Genomic DNA, 14,075 nt, shown 5'->3' on the forward strand with positions numbered 1-14,075 from the left:
TACTTGATCAAGAATTGTAATTACATGCCCCTGTTGAACAGGGGCAGAAAAATTGGGCCTTTGGTGATGGTGGTGGTGGTGGTGCTGGTGCCACAACACTGTAAGTCCTCACAGTTATTCTTGGTGGGCGCTGGAACGGGCCCTGCTGTGAAATATTAGATCAAGAATTATAATTACATGCACCTGTTGAACAGGGGCAGAAAAATTGGGCCTTTGGTGGTGGTGCTGGTGCCACAACACTGTAAGTCCTTACAGTTACTCTTGGTGGGTGCTGGAACGGGCCCTGCTTTGAAATATTAGATCAAGAATTGTAATTACATGCACCTGTTGAACAGGGGCAGAAAAATTGGGCCTTTGGTGGTGGTGGTGGATTTGCTGGTGCCACAACACTGTAAGTCCTCACAGTTACTCTTGGTGGGCGCTGGAACGGGCCCTGCTGTGAAATATTAGATCAAGAATTGTAATTACACGTCCCTGTTAAACAGGGGCTGAAAAATTGGGCCTTAGGAACTGGTGCCACAACACTGCAACCCCTCACAGATACTCTAGTTGGAGCGCAGGAACGAGCCCTGCTGCAAAGAATTGCATCAAAAATTGTAATTACATGCCCCTGTTACTGTTAAACAGGGGCTGAAAAATTGGGCCTTAGGCACTGGTGCCACAACACTGCAAACCCTCACAGATACTCTAGTTGGAGCGCAGGAACGAGCCCCGCTGCAAAGAATTGCATCAAAAATTGTAATTACACGCCCCTGTTAAACAGGGGCTGAAAAATTGGGCCTTAGGCACTGGTGCTGGTGCCACAACACTGCAACCCCTCACAGATACTCTAGTTGGAGCGCAGGAACGAGCCCTGCTGCAAAGAATTGCATCAAAAATTGTAATTACACGCCCCTGTTAAACAGGGGCTGAAAAATTGGGCCTTAGCCAGTGGTGGCAGTGCCCAGAAACAAAAATATTCTTACAAGCTACTGTATAAGCATGATCATTGAGGAGGAAGAGGATAGTCCCTCAGCATAACAGGATAGTCACTCAGCATCAGCATAGGCAGTCTTGAAGGGATCTGACATTTCAAAAAAAATGTATTCGGTTAAATCAGCATCAGGTGCTTGGTATCTGGTGGTGATCCAAGACTGATTCATTTTTATGAAGGTCAGTCGATCGACCGAGTCGGTGGACAGGCACACCCTGTGATCGGTTACAAAGCCTCCAGCATCACTGAATGTGCATTCCAAAAGAACGCTGGATGCAGGACTGGCCAGTAGCTCAATTGCATACTGTGCAAGCTCTGGCCAGTGATCCATCCTCAAGACCCAGTAACCCAGAGGATTTTCGGTGGGAAAGGTGTCCAAGTCAGATCTTGCCCCTAGGTATTCCTGCACCATGTAAAACAGACGCTGGCGATGGTTGCTGAAACCGATCATACCTTGGGTCTGCGGACTAAAAAATTGTCTGAACGCATCGGTCAGACGGCCACCTTCTCCACCGCTCCTTTTTTGACTGACCGAAGCCTCGGCAACACGTTGTCCAGGAACAGGAGTTTGTAACCTCCCAGTCTCAGGGAACGCATTGCACAGACCTTTCTGCAAGGCCTCCTGAAGATGTTTCATCCTCTGCTCCCTCTGTGATGGTAAGATAAGGTCTGCAACCTTACTCTTGTAACGTGGAACATAGAGGGCTGCCAGCCAGTATTGATCCCTCTCCTTGATACCACAAATAGGATGATCCTTCCGCAGGCTTTGCAGGATCAGGGAGATCATGCAGAGTAGGTTTGCTGAGGCATTCGGTCCGGAGTCCTCATAGGCACTAAGGACGACATGATCCGCAGCCACCTCCTCCCAGCCATGTACAAGTCCATGGGTTTCTTGGTACTGTAAATGGTCCCTTAAAGCAAGGGTCTCAAACTGGCAGCCCTCCAGCTGTTGCGAAACTACAAGTCCCATGAGGCATTGCAAGGCTGGCAGTTACAAGCATGACTCCCACAGACAGAGGCATGATGGGACTTGTAGTTTTGCAACAGCTGGAGGGCCAGCAGTTTAAGACCCCTGCCTTAAAGACTGCTGCTGATGCTGAGTGCCAGGCTCCACCTCCATGCTGACACAATCCTCCTCCTCGACCTCTTCCTGTTTGATTGGCGGGCATGCAGGAACACTGTCTGGATAAAGGGGGCCTTGAGAGCTAAGGAAGTCCTCCTCTTCCTGCCTCTGTTCTGCCTCAAGTACCCTGTCCATTATTCCACGCAGCGTGTGCTCCAACAGGTGGACAAGGGGGACAGTGTCACTGATGCATGCACTGTCACTGCTCACCATCCTCGTGGCCTCCTCAAATGGTGATAGTACAGTGCATGCATCCCTGATCATGGCCCACTGGCGTGGGGAAAAAAACAAGCTCCCCTGACCCTGTCCTGGTGCCATAGTCGCACAGGTACTCATTGATGGCCCTCTGCTGCGTGTGCAGCCATTGCAGCATGGCCAACGTTGAGTTCCACCTGGTGGGCATGTCACAGATTAGGCATTTCTTGGGCAGGTTAAATTCCTTTTGGAGGTCTGCCAGCTGAGCACTGGCATTATATGACAGACTTTCCTGGCCTGCCTCAGGACATCCTGTAAGCCCGGGTACCTGCCCAAGAACTGCTGCACCACCAAGTTAAGGACATGAGCCAAACAGGGCACATGGGTCAGTTGTCGCTGTCCGAGGGTAGAGAGGAGGTTTGTGCCATTGTCGCAAACCACAATTCCCGCCTTAAGTTGGCGTGGCGTCAACCACCTCTGAACCTGCCCCTGCAGAGCTGACAGAATCTCTGCCCCAGTGTGGCTCCTGACCCCAAGCACACCAGCTCAAGCACCGCATGGCATCTTTTGGCCTGCGTACTTGCATAGCTCCTTGAATGCCTACGGAGCACTGCTGGTTCCGAGGACAAAGCACAGGAAGAGTCCATGGAGGAAGAAGAAGAGGAGGGGGTGGAGGAGAGAGGTGTGTCAGAATCACCAGTAGTGGCATTTTGGAGGCATGGTGGCGGAACAACCTCCAACACTACTTCACCTTGTCCTGCATCCTTCCCAGCTGCCAGCAGAGTCACCCAATGTGCCGTGAAACCATGAGTCAGCGGTAATATGCACCTTACCGCTGACCGCCCTGTCCAGCGAGGCCAAGACATTGCCTTCCACATGCCGGTAGAGAGCCGGAATCGCCTTCCGTGAGAAAAAGTGGCGTTTGGGAACCTGCCACTGAGGAACTGCACATTCCACAAACTCACTGAAGGGGGCAGAGTCAACCAACTAAAAGGTAGCAGTTGAAGTGCTAACAATTTTGCCAAGCTAGCATTCAACCGCTGGGCATGTGGATGGCTGAGAGCGAACTTCTTTCTGCGGTGCAGCAGCTGGGGCAGGGAAATTAGCCTGACGTCGGTGTACCGATAGCAGATTGCCCGCAAGTACTTGGCTGTGACACACCTAATTATACACCTTCATTCCTCTCATTCCTCTCAGTGCAGGTCTCAGAGAGGACTGAAGGTATAGTGGGGTTGGAGATCCCAGCTGACGAGGAGCAAGGAGAGGTCCTCTTTGTTTGGTGTGGGTCTTTTAGGTACGCTTGTCTGGTCAAGCATGTGGTGCCCAAGCGGGAGATGTTTTGGCCACACGAGATACACTTGAGACATATGTTGCAAATAGCAGCGGTGGGATCTAATGCACTCATCTCAAAAAAGGCCCACACCAAAGAACTTTTGGAATAACGTGCAGAGACAGCAGCGCCCTTCACATGCAGAGCTCTGCGGTGTGATGCAGTCAGTGTGCTGCCCTTAGGCTGGCCCCTGGAGGGCATCCTGCCTCGTTGGTGATGTGCCTCCTCTTCCTCCTCTCTCCTATCAGGCACCCACGTGGAGTCAGTGACCTCATCATACCCTCCCTCCTCATCACTGGAGCAAACCTGGCAGTATGCTGCAGCAGGGGGAACATGACTGGCAGATTGCTGTCCTTCTTGGTCACCCCCTCTGTCTGGGCTCACGTTACTGCCTTCCTCTAGCTGAGTACCATCATCAGAGCCTTCAAAACGTTGGGCATCCTCCTGGAGCATGTACCCAACACTGTGGTCAAACAGTTCGGGGGACTCCTCAGGAGGACATGGTGGAGCTAGGGAAGGAGTCACTGATGCCATTGAGCCAAGGGAATAGGCCGCGTTGGCAGCTGCTTTGCCAGACAAAGTACCCTGAGCCTGGGTGAGAGAGGATGAGTAGGATGAGGATGGCTTGGTCATCCACTCGACCAAGTCTTCCGCATGTTGCGGCTCAACACGGCCAGCTGCTGAAAAAAAGTCAAGGGTGTCCCACAGCCACGTGCTGATGAGGATGCACCGTGTCCACAACCAGCACTGTTGCCTCTAGACACAGAGCCAGCTTGCCCTCTTTTATTGGCTTGTGACTGTCTGCCTCTCCTTGTTGGCCTTCCAGACATATTATTGGCCTGCAGTGAGATGTAGCTGCACAAAACTGGGATTTATATATATACCGATTATACTGCAGCTAGCAGAATCAACTGCCTGCCTGTAGTATTATTAGTATGAGAACACCTGCACTTGTCTTCAGGTAGCTATACTGTAGGTGCATCTGTGCAGGGTACACAGTACAGTAACTGGAAATACGTCAAGAGCCCACACGGCACCTGGCTTCAGGTAGCTATACTGTAGGTGCAACTGTGCAGGGTACACAGTACAGTAACTGGAAATACGTTAAGAGTCCACACAAGCACCTGGCTTCAGGTAGCTATACTGTAGGTGCAACTGTGCAGGGTACACAGTACAGTAACTGGAAATAAGTCAAGAGCCTACACAAGCACCTGGCTTCAGGTAGTTATACTGTAGGTGCAACTGTGCAGGGTACACAGTACAGTAACTGGAAATATGTCAGGGGCCTACACAAGCACCTGGCTTCAGGTAGTTATACTGTAGGTGCAACTGTGCAGGGTACACAGTACAGTAACTGGAAATACATCAAGAGCCTACACAACTACCTGGCTTCAGGTAGTTATACTGTAGGTGCAACTGTGCAGGGTACACATTACAGTAACTGGAAATACGTCATGAGCCCACACAAGCACCTGGCTTCAGGTAGCTATACTGTAGGTGCAACTGTGCAGGATACATAGTACAGTAACTGGAAATACGTCAAGCGCCTACACAAGCACCTGGCTTCAGGTAGTTATACTGTACGTGCAACTGTGCAGGGTACACAGTACAGTAACTGGAAATACATCAAGAGCCTACACAAGCACCTGGCTTCAGGTAGTTATACTGTAGGTGCAACTGTGCAGGGTACACAGTACAGTAACTGGAAATGCGTCAAGAGCTTACACAAGCACCTGGCTTCAGGTAGCTATACTGTAGGTGCAATTGTGCAGGGTACACAGTACAGTAACTGGAAATATGTCAAGAGCCTACACAAGCACCTGGCTTCAGGTAGTTATACTGTAGGTGGAACTGTGCAGGGTACACAGTACAGTAACTGGAAATACGTCAAGAGCCTATACAAGCACCTGGCTTCAGGTAGTTATACTGTAGGTGCAACTGTGCAGGGTACACAGTACAGTAACTGGAAATATGTCAAGAGCCTACACAAGCACCTGGCTTCAGGTAGTTATACTGTAGGTGCAACTGTGCAGGGTACACAGTACAGTAACTGGAAATACATCAAGAGCCTACACAACTACCTGGCTTCAGGTAATTATACTGTAGGTGCAACTGTGCAGGGTACACAGTACAGTAACTGGAAATACGTCAAGAGCCCACACAAGCACCTGGCTTCAGGTAGCTATACTGTAGGTGCAACTGTGCAGGGTACACAGTACAGTAACTGAAAAAATAAAAATTAAAGAAACCGAAATGTGACCCACATCCGCCCAAGCATAGAAAAGCAAAGACTCACCTCCATCCCTGGGACATTATAAAAAACAATAAAAAGAGCGATTATGGGATTTTAAATGAGGTGTATGTCTCTGCAAGTATGGAATGTCAACTTATTGGTAGTAACCAATCCCCAAAGGGTAGTCCCTATCATGAACAAAACAATATTTCTTGTGTACAATATAGGCACGATATAAACATATTCGATGCACAATAGTCACATATTTAATGTTTATACATAAAAGGACATGATTGGTACAGACAACAATAATGAAGAATTAATGTACAAAATTGATAATAATAAATATTTATAAACAACATGGTAAGATGAATTCATAATATTAAAACACGCTGTAAACCTGGCACCCTTGAGTATGGACTCAACGCGTTTCATGGCGTTTAAAGCCAATCATCAGGAGTAGGATGCTAAAAAATAAGTAAAAATAGAAAGTAAATGAGTAAATTTGCCTACGTTAGATATCTATATAGTAGGTTAGGCTCACTAGTTAGAAAGAAGATGTAGTGATGGTACTAACCTGTAACGTATCCAATGGGTGTGTACCCATTGCTACTATATTTAGATGAACAAAGCCTGGATATGTTAGTCTCCCCCGGGGTTGAGGCGGGGAAACCCAGCCCAGTGCAATCCCCCCAACCCAGCGCCCATATGGACATGCAGGCTAGGTGGGGGGTGGAGGGGCCAGCCAGCCGAGGATAGGAGGATAGACCACACATAGGGGGACCGAGGTGGGAAATTGGGGGCGCAGGATAAGGTATGGTAACTGTATAGTAGGCATATCCAGGAATGAGGTGTCCATTAGAATCCTACAATGCATACAAGAAAGGGGCTAAGTAAATGTAATTACATGTATTATATATATAAAAAAGAAAATGAATGTCAAATCCTGGGGAAACCCTCACATACCTAGGTCAAACTAAATGGAGATGAATATTGTTGTCCCAACTAGATGGTAATGGCCTATGAGTGGCCCACAGCTCCCTCCCGGCTGAAATACCCGCCAAAAGGGGCGGGACCCCGCCAACGTCATGCGTGCATGCTAAGCGGCGAGGAGGAGATACACTCCATGGTCGCCGCAGCGTGAGATGATAAGAATACACACCCCTCGATCGGCACGCAGGGAGAGGCCGCGCGAGAGAGTGCATGAGCATGAAGTCGAGGTGCAGAGGTCAACCCCTATAAATATTTATAAACAACATGGTAAGATGAATTCATAATATTAAAACACACTGTAAACCTGGCACCCTTGAGTATGGACTCAACGCGTTTCATGGCGTTTAAAGCCAATCATCAGGAGTAGGATGCTAAAAAATAAGTAAAAATAGAAAGTAAATGAGTAAATTTGCCTACGTTAGATATCTATATAGTAGGTTAGGCTCACTAGTTAGAAAGAAGATGTAGTGATGGTACTAACCTGTAACGTATCCAATGGGTGTGTACCCATTGCTACTATATTTAGATGAACAAAGCCTGGATATGTTAGTCTCCCCCGGGGTTGAGGCGGGGAAACCCAGCCCAGTGCAATCCCCCCAACCCAACGCCATGAAACGCGTTGAGTCCATACTCAAGGGTGCCAGGTTTACAGCGTGTTTTAATATTATGAATTCATCCGGTTTCTAAGCATGAAACCGGATTTCTGTGTTTACAAGTGATTGTGGTGAGCAGGCACCAAAGGGTCTGAGCAAGAGGTGGTGGAACTGAGTTCCACCAAGTTCCCCCTGATAAAAAGCCCTGAGTGCAAGTGCCTGCCTGAATACTTTCAAATGGTACTGTTTAAAATTTTGTTCTCCTATTATCTTGATAGGTAATTGCAGAATGTAAAAATGTGCTTTAATTTGGACAGTGTGTATTCATATTTTTGGATTATGACATTTCTTACATGTCCAGTAGGCTGCCAATAGTGTAAGTAAGGAGGGGCTGGCCAAAGTAACACACATTATTTATCCATTCAGCTCTCAATGAAGTGGAGACAGTTACCTGTCCAACACATCTCCCCCCCACCCTAAAATTTTTACAATGGGCCATCAGAGGGGGTGAGGAATCTGATAAGTGGACCTTATACTTTTGTCTTTAAATACTCATTTCCTTCCAACCCACAGGAATGGCAGACTGTGGCCTCCCAATTCAACCAGCAATGGGACTTTCCCAACTGCAGTGGTGCAATAGATGGGAAGCACATCCAGATCATCCAACCCGGGGTCATACTACTACAACTACAAGGGGTACAGTAATATTGTGATGTTGGCAGTGGTGTCGGCGACTTACGAGTTCCTCTATCTGGACGTGGGGAAGAATGGCCATATGTCAGATGGTGGAGTCATTGCCCAGACAGAATTTTACAGGCATCTCCAGAATGGCAGCTTGGGATCGCCTCCTCTAGCGGATAACGTGGCGGGCCTCCTGTTTGTTTTTGTTGCGGATGAGGCATTTGTGCTGGGGGAGCATTTGATGAGGCCATTCCCCATGAGGACCCTGACCCCGAAGCAGAGAGTTTTTAACTACTGACTGGCCAGAGCCAGAAGAGTGGTCGAGAATGCCTTTGGCATAATGGTCAGCCAGTTTCGTCTTTTTCAAACGGCCATAAACATGGCCGAATGAACCACAGAATTTTAAGCTGCTGCATTCTACATAATTTTCTGCATAAGAATGCAGCCAACTATCTGGCCTCGGTTGCGACTGAGGCCGACTTTTCACCCGCAGAAACAATGACGGCGCTTGAAACTGACCATTCTGGCTTGCCCCCCCAAAGCGCCCGCAAAGTACGGCAAAGCTATGTGGAGTACTTCGTGGGTAGGGGGGGCATTTGATATACCAGATAATCTCAGTAAAATAAATTGTATTTGAAAAACTAAACTCATATTTAATTTGATTTATTTCTTGTGTTTCTTATCTGTCTCCTAGGTTCTCCAATGGGCTTTTATTTTTGTCCATTTTCTTCAATAGTGCAAACGTAACTTATTTAATACATGAGGTGACAATCTCTTCTTCAGCTAACTATTATGTTGTGCTGCTACACACACACATTGTTTTTGTTATTAATATATGTAATGCATTAATGATAAAAATATTCATCCTTTTCAAATCCATTAATTAATTGCTTATAGTCCCTAAAATGGCCCGATTTTGACAAATTTTACAGCACAGTGGGGGTTATTTACTAAAGGCAAATCCACTTTGCACTGCAAGTGCACTTGAAAAACATACAGCCAGAACTACAATGGAATGGTTTAGATTAAAGCATATTCATGTGTTAGAATGGTCCAGTCAAAGTCCGGACCTAAATCCAATTGAGAATCTGTGGCAAGACTTGAAAATTGCTGTTCACAGATGCTCTCTATCCAATCTGAAAGAGCTTGAGCGATTTTACAAAAAAGAATGGGCAAAAATGTAACGCTCTAGTTGTGCAAAACTGGTAGAGACATACTCAAAAAGGCTTGCAGCTGTAATTGCAGTGAAAGTTGGTTCTACAAAGCATTGACTCAGGGGGGCTGAATACAAATGCACACCACACTTTTTAGATATTTATTTGTAAAAAAATGTGAACACTATTTATTTTTTTCCTTTCACTTCACAATTATGTGCCACTTTGTGTTGGTCTATCACATAAAATCCCAATAAAATACATTTACGTTTTTGGTTGTAACATGATAAAATGTGGAAAATGTCAAGGGGTATGAATACTTTTCCTAGGCACTATACACCAAACAGTGTTTTTTACTGCTATGCCTGGTGTTCTTGTGACCTTGGAAATAACATGTGGCACTCCTGAATGACTTTGTATTGTGTGGATGGAGAAAAGGCTTGGGGAATTCAGCCTCCATAGATGTGACATGGAGAGCAGTTCTCTTATTGCAACCTGCAATCCCCAGTGATCTTCTGTGGCCATCTTGGTTGTCCGCAACCCTTTTAAATAGGGGACCCGGATAGGGTATAAATGCATTCTGTTAGTGGTCAGAGTAGGGACAGGAACCCGCTTTGTCAGGGAGAGAGATTCAGTGATGAGAAAGGTTCCAGTGCAAGGAGGGGAAGTGTTGGGATACCGCTTTACACGCCTCAAGACCTATTTTCCTATTCCTATTTTCTCTGGGCTCCTACCTGTGCCCATCACCCTGTCAGTCAGCCACCCCTGCAGGACATGCCATCCTGATACAATAGGCCTTGCCTGTGCTGTGACTTAGGGAAAAGAAAAGAAGCAACCATTCCCTTGGTAAAGAGCCCTGTATTGATTATCAGCACAGGGCTCAGGGCAACATATCACTTACCACCGTCACCTCCTGCCAGATGTAATGTGTCACTTATCACCGTCACCTCCTGCCAGATGTCACGTGTCACTTATCACCATTACCTCCTGCCAGATGTCACGTGTCACTTACCACCATCACCTCCTGCTAGATGTCACATGTCACCATCACCTCCTGCCAGATGCCACATGTTACTTACTACGTCACCACCTGCCAGATGCCACGTGTCACTACATCACCTCTTGCCAGATGCAACGTGTCACTTACCACTGTCACCTCCTGCCAGATGCCACGTGTCACTTACCACAGTCACCTCCTGCCAGATGTCACTTACCACCGTCACCTCCTACCAGATGTCACGTGTCACTTACCACTGTCACCTCCTGCAAGATGCCACTTATCTACTTACCACTGTCACCTCCTGCCAGATGCCATGTATCACTTACCACTGTCACCTCCTGCTAGATGCCATGTGTCACTTACCACCGTGACCTCCTGCCAGATGTCACATGTCACTTACCGCTGTCACCTCCTGCCAGATGCCATGTGTCACTTACCACCGTCACCTCCTGCCAGATCCCACGTGTCACTTACCACCATCATCTCCTGCCTGATGCCACATGTCACTTACCACTGTCACCTCCTGCCAGATGCCAAGTGTCACTTACCACTGTCACCTCCTGCCAGATGCCACGTGTCACTTACCACTGTCACCTCCTCCCAGATGCAACATGTTACAACATGTCTGACAGTGGTGGCTCGAGGGGGGGTGGAGGGGTGCAGCACAGTTTCTCCTCCTCGCACCCATTCACCGCACCTATAATTTGCCAGTGGGGTGATCACGCAGAAAGGGGGTCTGCGGCAACTGGGCTTCGGTGCCCCTCCCCCCTCTGCCTTTGCTCGTGGCACCCGCCTAGGATCAGCCATGATATTAGCTATTAGCGGCACTGGAGACTAGTGTGTACAGTCACACACACACACACAGTTGTGAAGCACACTGCCACACATCACCTATGCCCCCCTCCCTCCAGCAAATTGTACCGTCCAGGGCATCTGCACCCACCCCTGCCTTGTACCAGCCCTGCTAGTGCCAACAACTGTATTCTGCAAGAGTCCATACCACTTGTTAACCTGCATTCTTCTAAATACAATATCTATGAACTCATTGTGGACTCTGCGTGTGCTGCTTCCTTGCATTGGGTACCCTAGTTCTGGCCCCACCTACATGGATAGGAGAGAGCAGAGAGATGACATATTGGTCTGTTGCTGTTCCTTCACTGTCCAATCATTGGCTGCTTGCAGATAGGCATGCCTAGCTATTTTGTTTAACAGCAGAAAAGTCAGATCCCTCTGCTTTTTTGCAGGACTGTATAAGTCATGCTCAAAAGTTTGCATACCCTGTCAGAAATTGTGAATTTTTGGCATTAATATTGAAAATATGACTGATCATACCAAAAAACTGTCTTTTCTTTAAGAATAGCAATAACATGAAGCCATGTATCATTACATAGTTTCTTGGATCCTTTTTAAATCATAATAATAACAGAAATCACCCAAATGGCCCTGATAAAAAGTTTACATACCCTGGAATATTTGGCCTTGGTACAAACACAGAAAGTGACACACAGGGTAAAATGGCAATTAAAGGTTAATTTCCCACATGTGTGGCTTTTTAAATCACAATTAGTGTTTGTGTCTAAATAGTCATTGAGTTTGTTAGCTCTCACATGGATGCACTAAGCAGGCTAGACACTGAGCCATGAGGAGGTAAAAAAGAACAGTCAAAGACCTGCATAACAAGGTAATGAAACTTTACAATCCAAAGCCTTAAATATGCCAGTCAATACTGTTTAACAACTTAAGAAGTGGAAAATTCGGGGCTCTTTTTATACCAAGCCAAGGTCAGGTAGACCAAGAAAGATTGCAGCCACAACTGGCGGAAGAATCAGGATATAAAGAAAAACCCACAGGTAACCTCAGGAGAAATACAGGCTGCTCTCCAAAAAGATGGTATGGTTGTTTTTAAGGAGCACAATTCAACAAAACTTGAACAAAAAAGAGCTGCATGGTTGTGCTGCCAGAAGGAAGCCTTTACTGCGCCAGTGCCACAAAAAAGCCAATGAGGCATGTCAAGGTGTTGTTGGGCATATTGTAACCAGGCTTTTTTGTGGAACTTGTACAGTAAAGGCTTCTTTCTGGCAACTTGGCCATGCAGCTCTTTTTGTTTAAGTATCATTGTATTGTGCTCCTTAAAAACAACCACACCATCTTTTTCCTGAGCAGTCTGTATTTCTCCTGAGGTTACCTGTTGGTTTTTATTTGTATCCCGAACTGTTCCTGTAGCAGCTGAAATCTTTCTTGATCTCCCTGACCTTGGCTTGGTATCAAGAGATCCCCACATTTTCTGTTATTAAGTGATTGAACAGTACTGACTGGCATATTCAAGGCTTTGAATATCTTTTTACAACCTTTTCCATCTTTGTAAAGTTTCATTACCTTTTTACGCAGGTCTTTTGACTGTTCTTTTATACCTCCTCATGGCTCAGTGTCTAGCCTGCCTATACATCCATGTGAGAGCTAACATACTCATGGACTATTTATACACAGACACTAATTGTGATTTAAAAAGCCACAAATGTGGGAAATTAACCTTTAATTGCCATTTTTAACTGTGTGTGCCACCTTCTGTGTCTGTACCAAGGCCAAACATTCCAGGGAATGTAAACTTGTTATCAAGGCCATTTGGGTGATTTCTGTTATTATGATTTAAAAAGGATCCAAAAAATGGCATCATATGTAGTTCACTAATGTATTTAGCTATTGCCTAAAGTTCAGCTTTAAAGCAGAAGTAAAGGCAAATGTTTTTTTTTTTCATTTTGGATGGATTGAGGGAAGGTTATAACCCCTGTCAGTTTTGTTTGCCATCTGGTTTCCACTGGGGAGATTTCCCTTCACTTCCTGTCCCATAATTAAAAGAGGAAGTGAGAGGAAATCACTCCAAAGTTGTCACTAGGATCTCCAGAACTGTTCTGGTGATAAAACCCAAAATTTGGCATTCTCTTTAATGTTTTGTGATAACGGTAAACATGACAAATACAGAAGGTGAATCTCACTATTGGGGGCAATAAAAACCTGTCAAAAAAAGGCTTTACTTGAGTAATACTTTAAGACATTACCTGGGTTGCAGCCAGGTCAAGTTATGTCTCTCCTGTACAGAATTCATATGACATCTGTGTCACTCAAACCAATTTACCCCTTTAATTTCTAATTATACATTGGTAAAATGACAGCTGAATTCCAACCTTGAGACTTCCTGAATTCCTCCACCACGCATCGGGCCTCTTCCTGAATATTCCACTCGTTGCTTTTTTTTCCTAAACCAAAATCTCTTAAGGTCTTGAACGCAAAGGTGCGCATTATTTTCCAGCGTTCACCATTAGAGAAACTAAGACCTGGGGGAAAAAAGTCTTTTAAGTTATTGGCTGATGCAAACTCTAATGCCGTGTACACACGGCCGGACTTTTCTACCTAAAAAAGGAAGATTAAGGTCTGGTGTGACCCCTCTGACACCTCCATCCCTAATAGTGCACAAAAAAACAAGAAAAATAGCCCTGGGACTTTAGATGAGGTGAGAGAGGTTTAGCCAATGTCCACAGTGAACACTGAGACAAAATCAATTTATTCATTTCAAAATGTTATGTAACTGAGCGGTAACAACAATGATTGTGAGTTACCAGGCATAATAGCCAATGTACACAACACAGATGAACGTAAATATACAAAGATTTATTACAAATGTAATACATCAATGAGCAACAATAAAACTTGAAAATTGCTGGGTCAGTAAGTACACATACAAAATAAGATGATAAAATGTACATACATGTGGACAGGGAAGTATGTAAACATAATGCAGACAT

General features: G+C 46.0%; 1 long non-coding RNA gene and 1 pseudogene across 1 annotated transcript in view; one reads left to right on the top strand and one right to left on the bottom strand.

The window, feature by feature from the left end:
• Positions 1-14,075, top strand: part of LOC141107683 (uncharacterized) — a 130,191-nt gene that overhangs the window by 78,351 nt on the left and 37,765 nt on the right. The window lies entirely within an intron of this gene.
• Positions 1-14,075, bottom strand: part of LOC141107682 (cytochrome P450 2F2-like) — an 85,937-nt pseudogene that overhangs the window by 28,096 nt on the left and 43,766 nt on the right.

Source organism: Aquarana catesbeiana, linkage group LG09 (assembly GCF_042186555.1).
Source record: "Aquarana catesbeiana isolate 2022-GZ linkage group LG09, ASM4218655v1, whole genome shotgun sequence".
Lineage (NCBI taxonomy): Eukaryota > Metazoa > Chordata > Amphibia > Anura > Ranidae > Aquarana > Aquarana catesbeiana.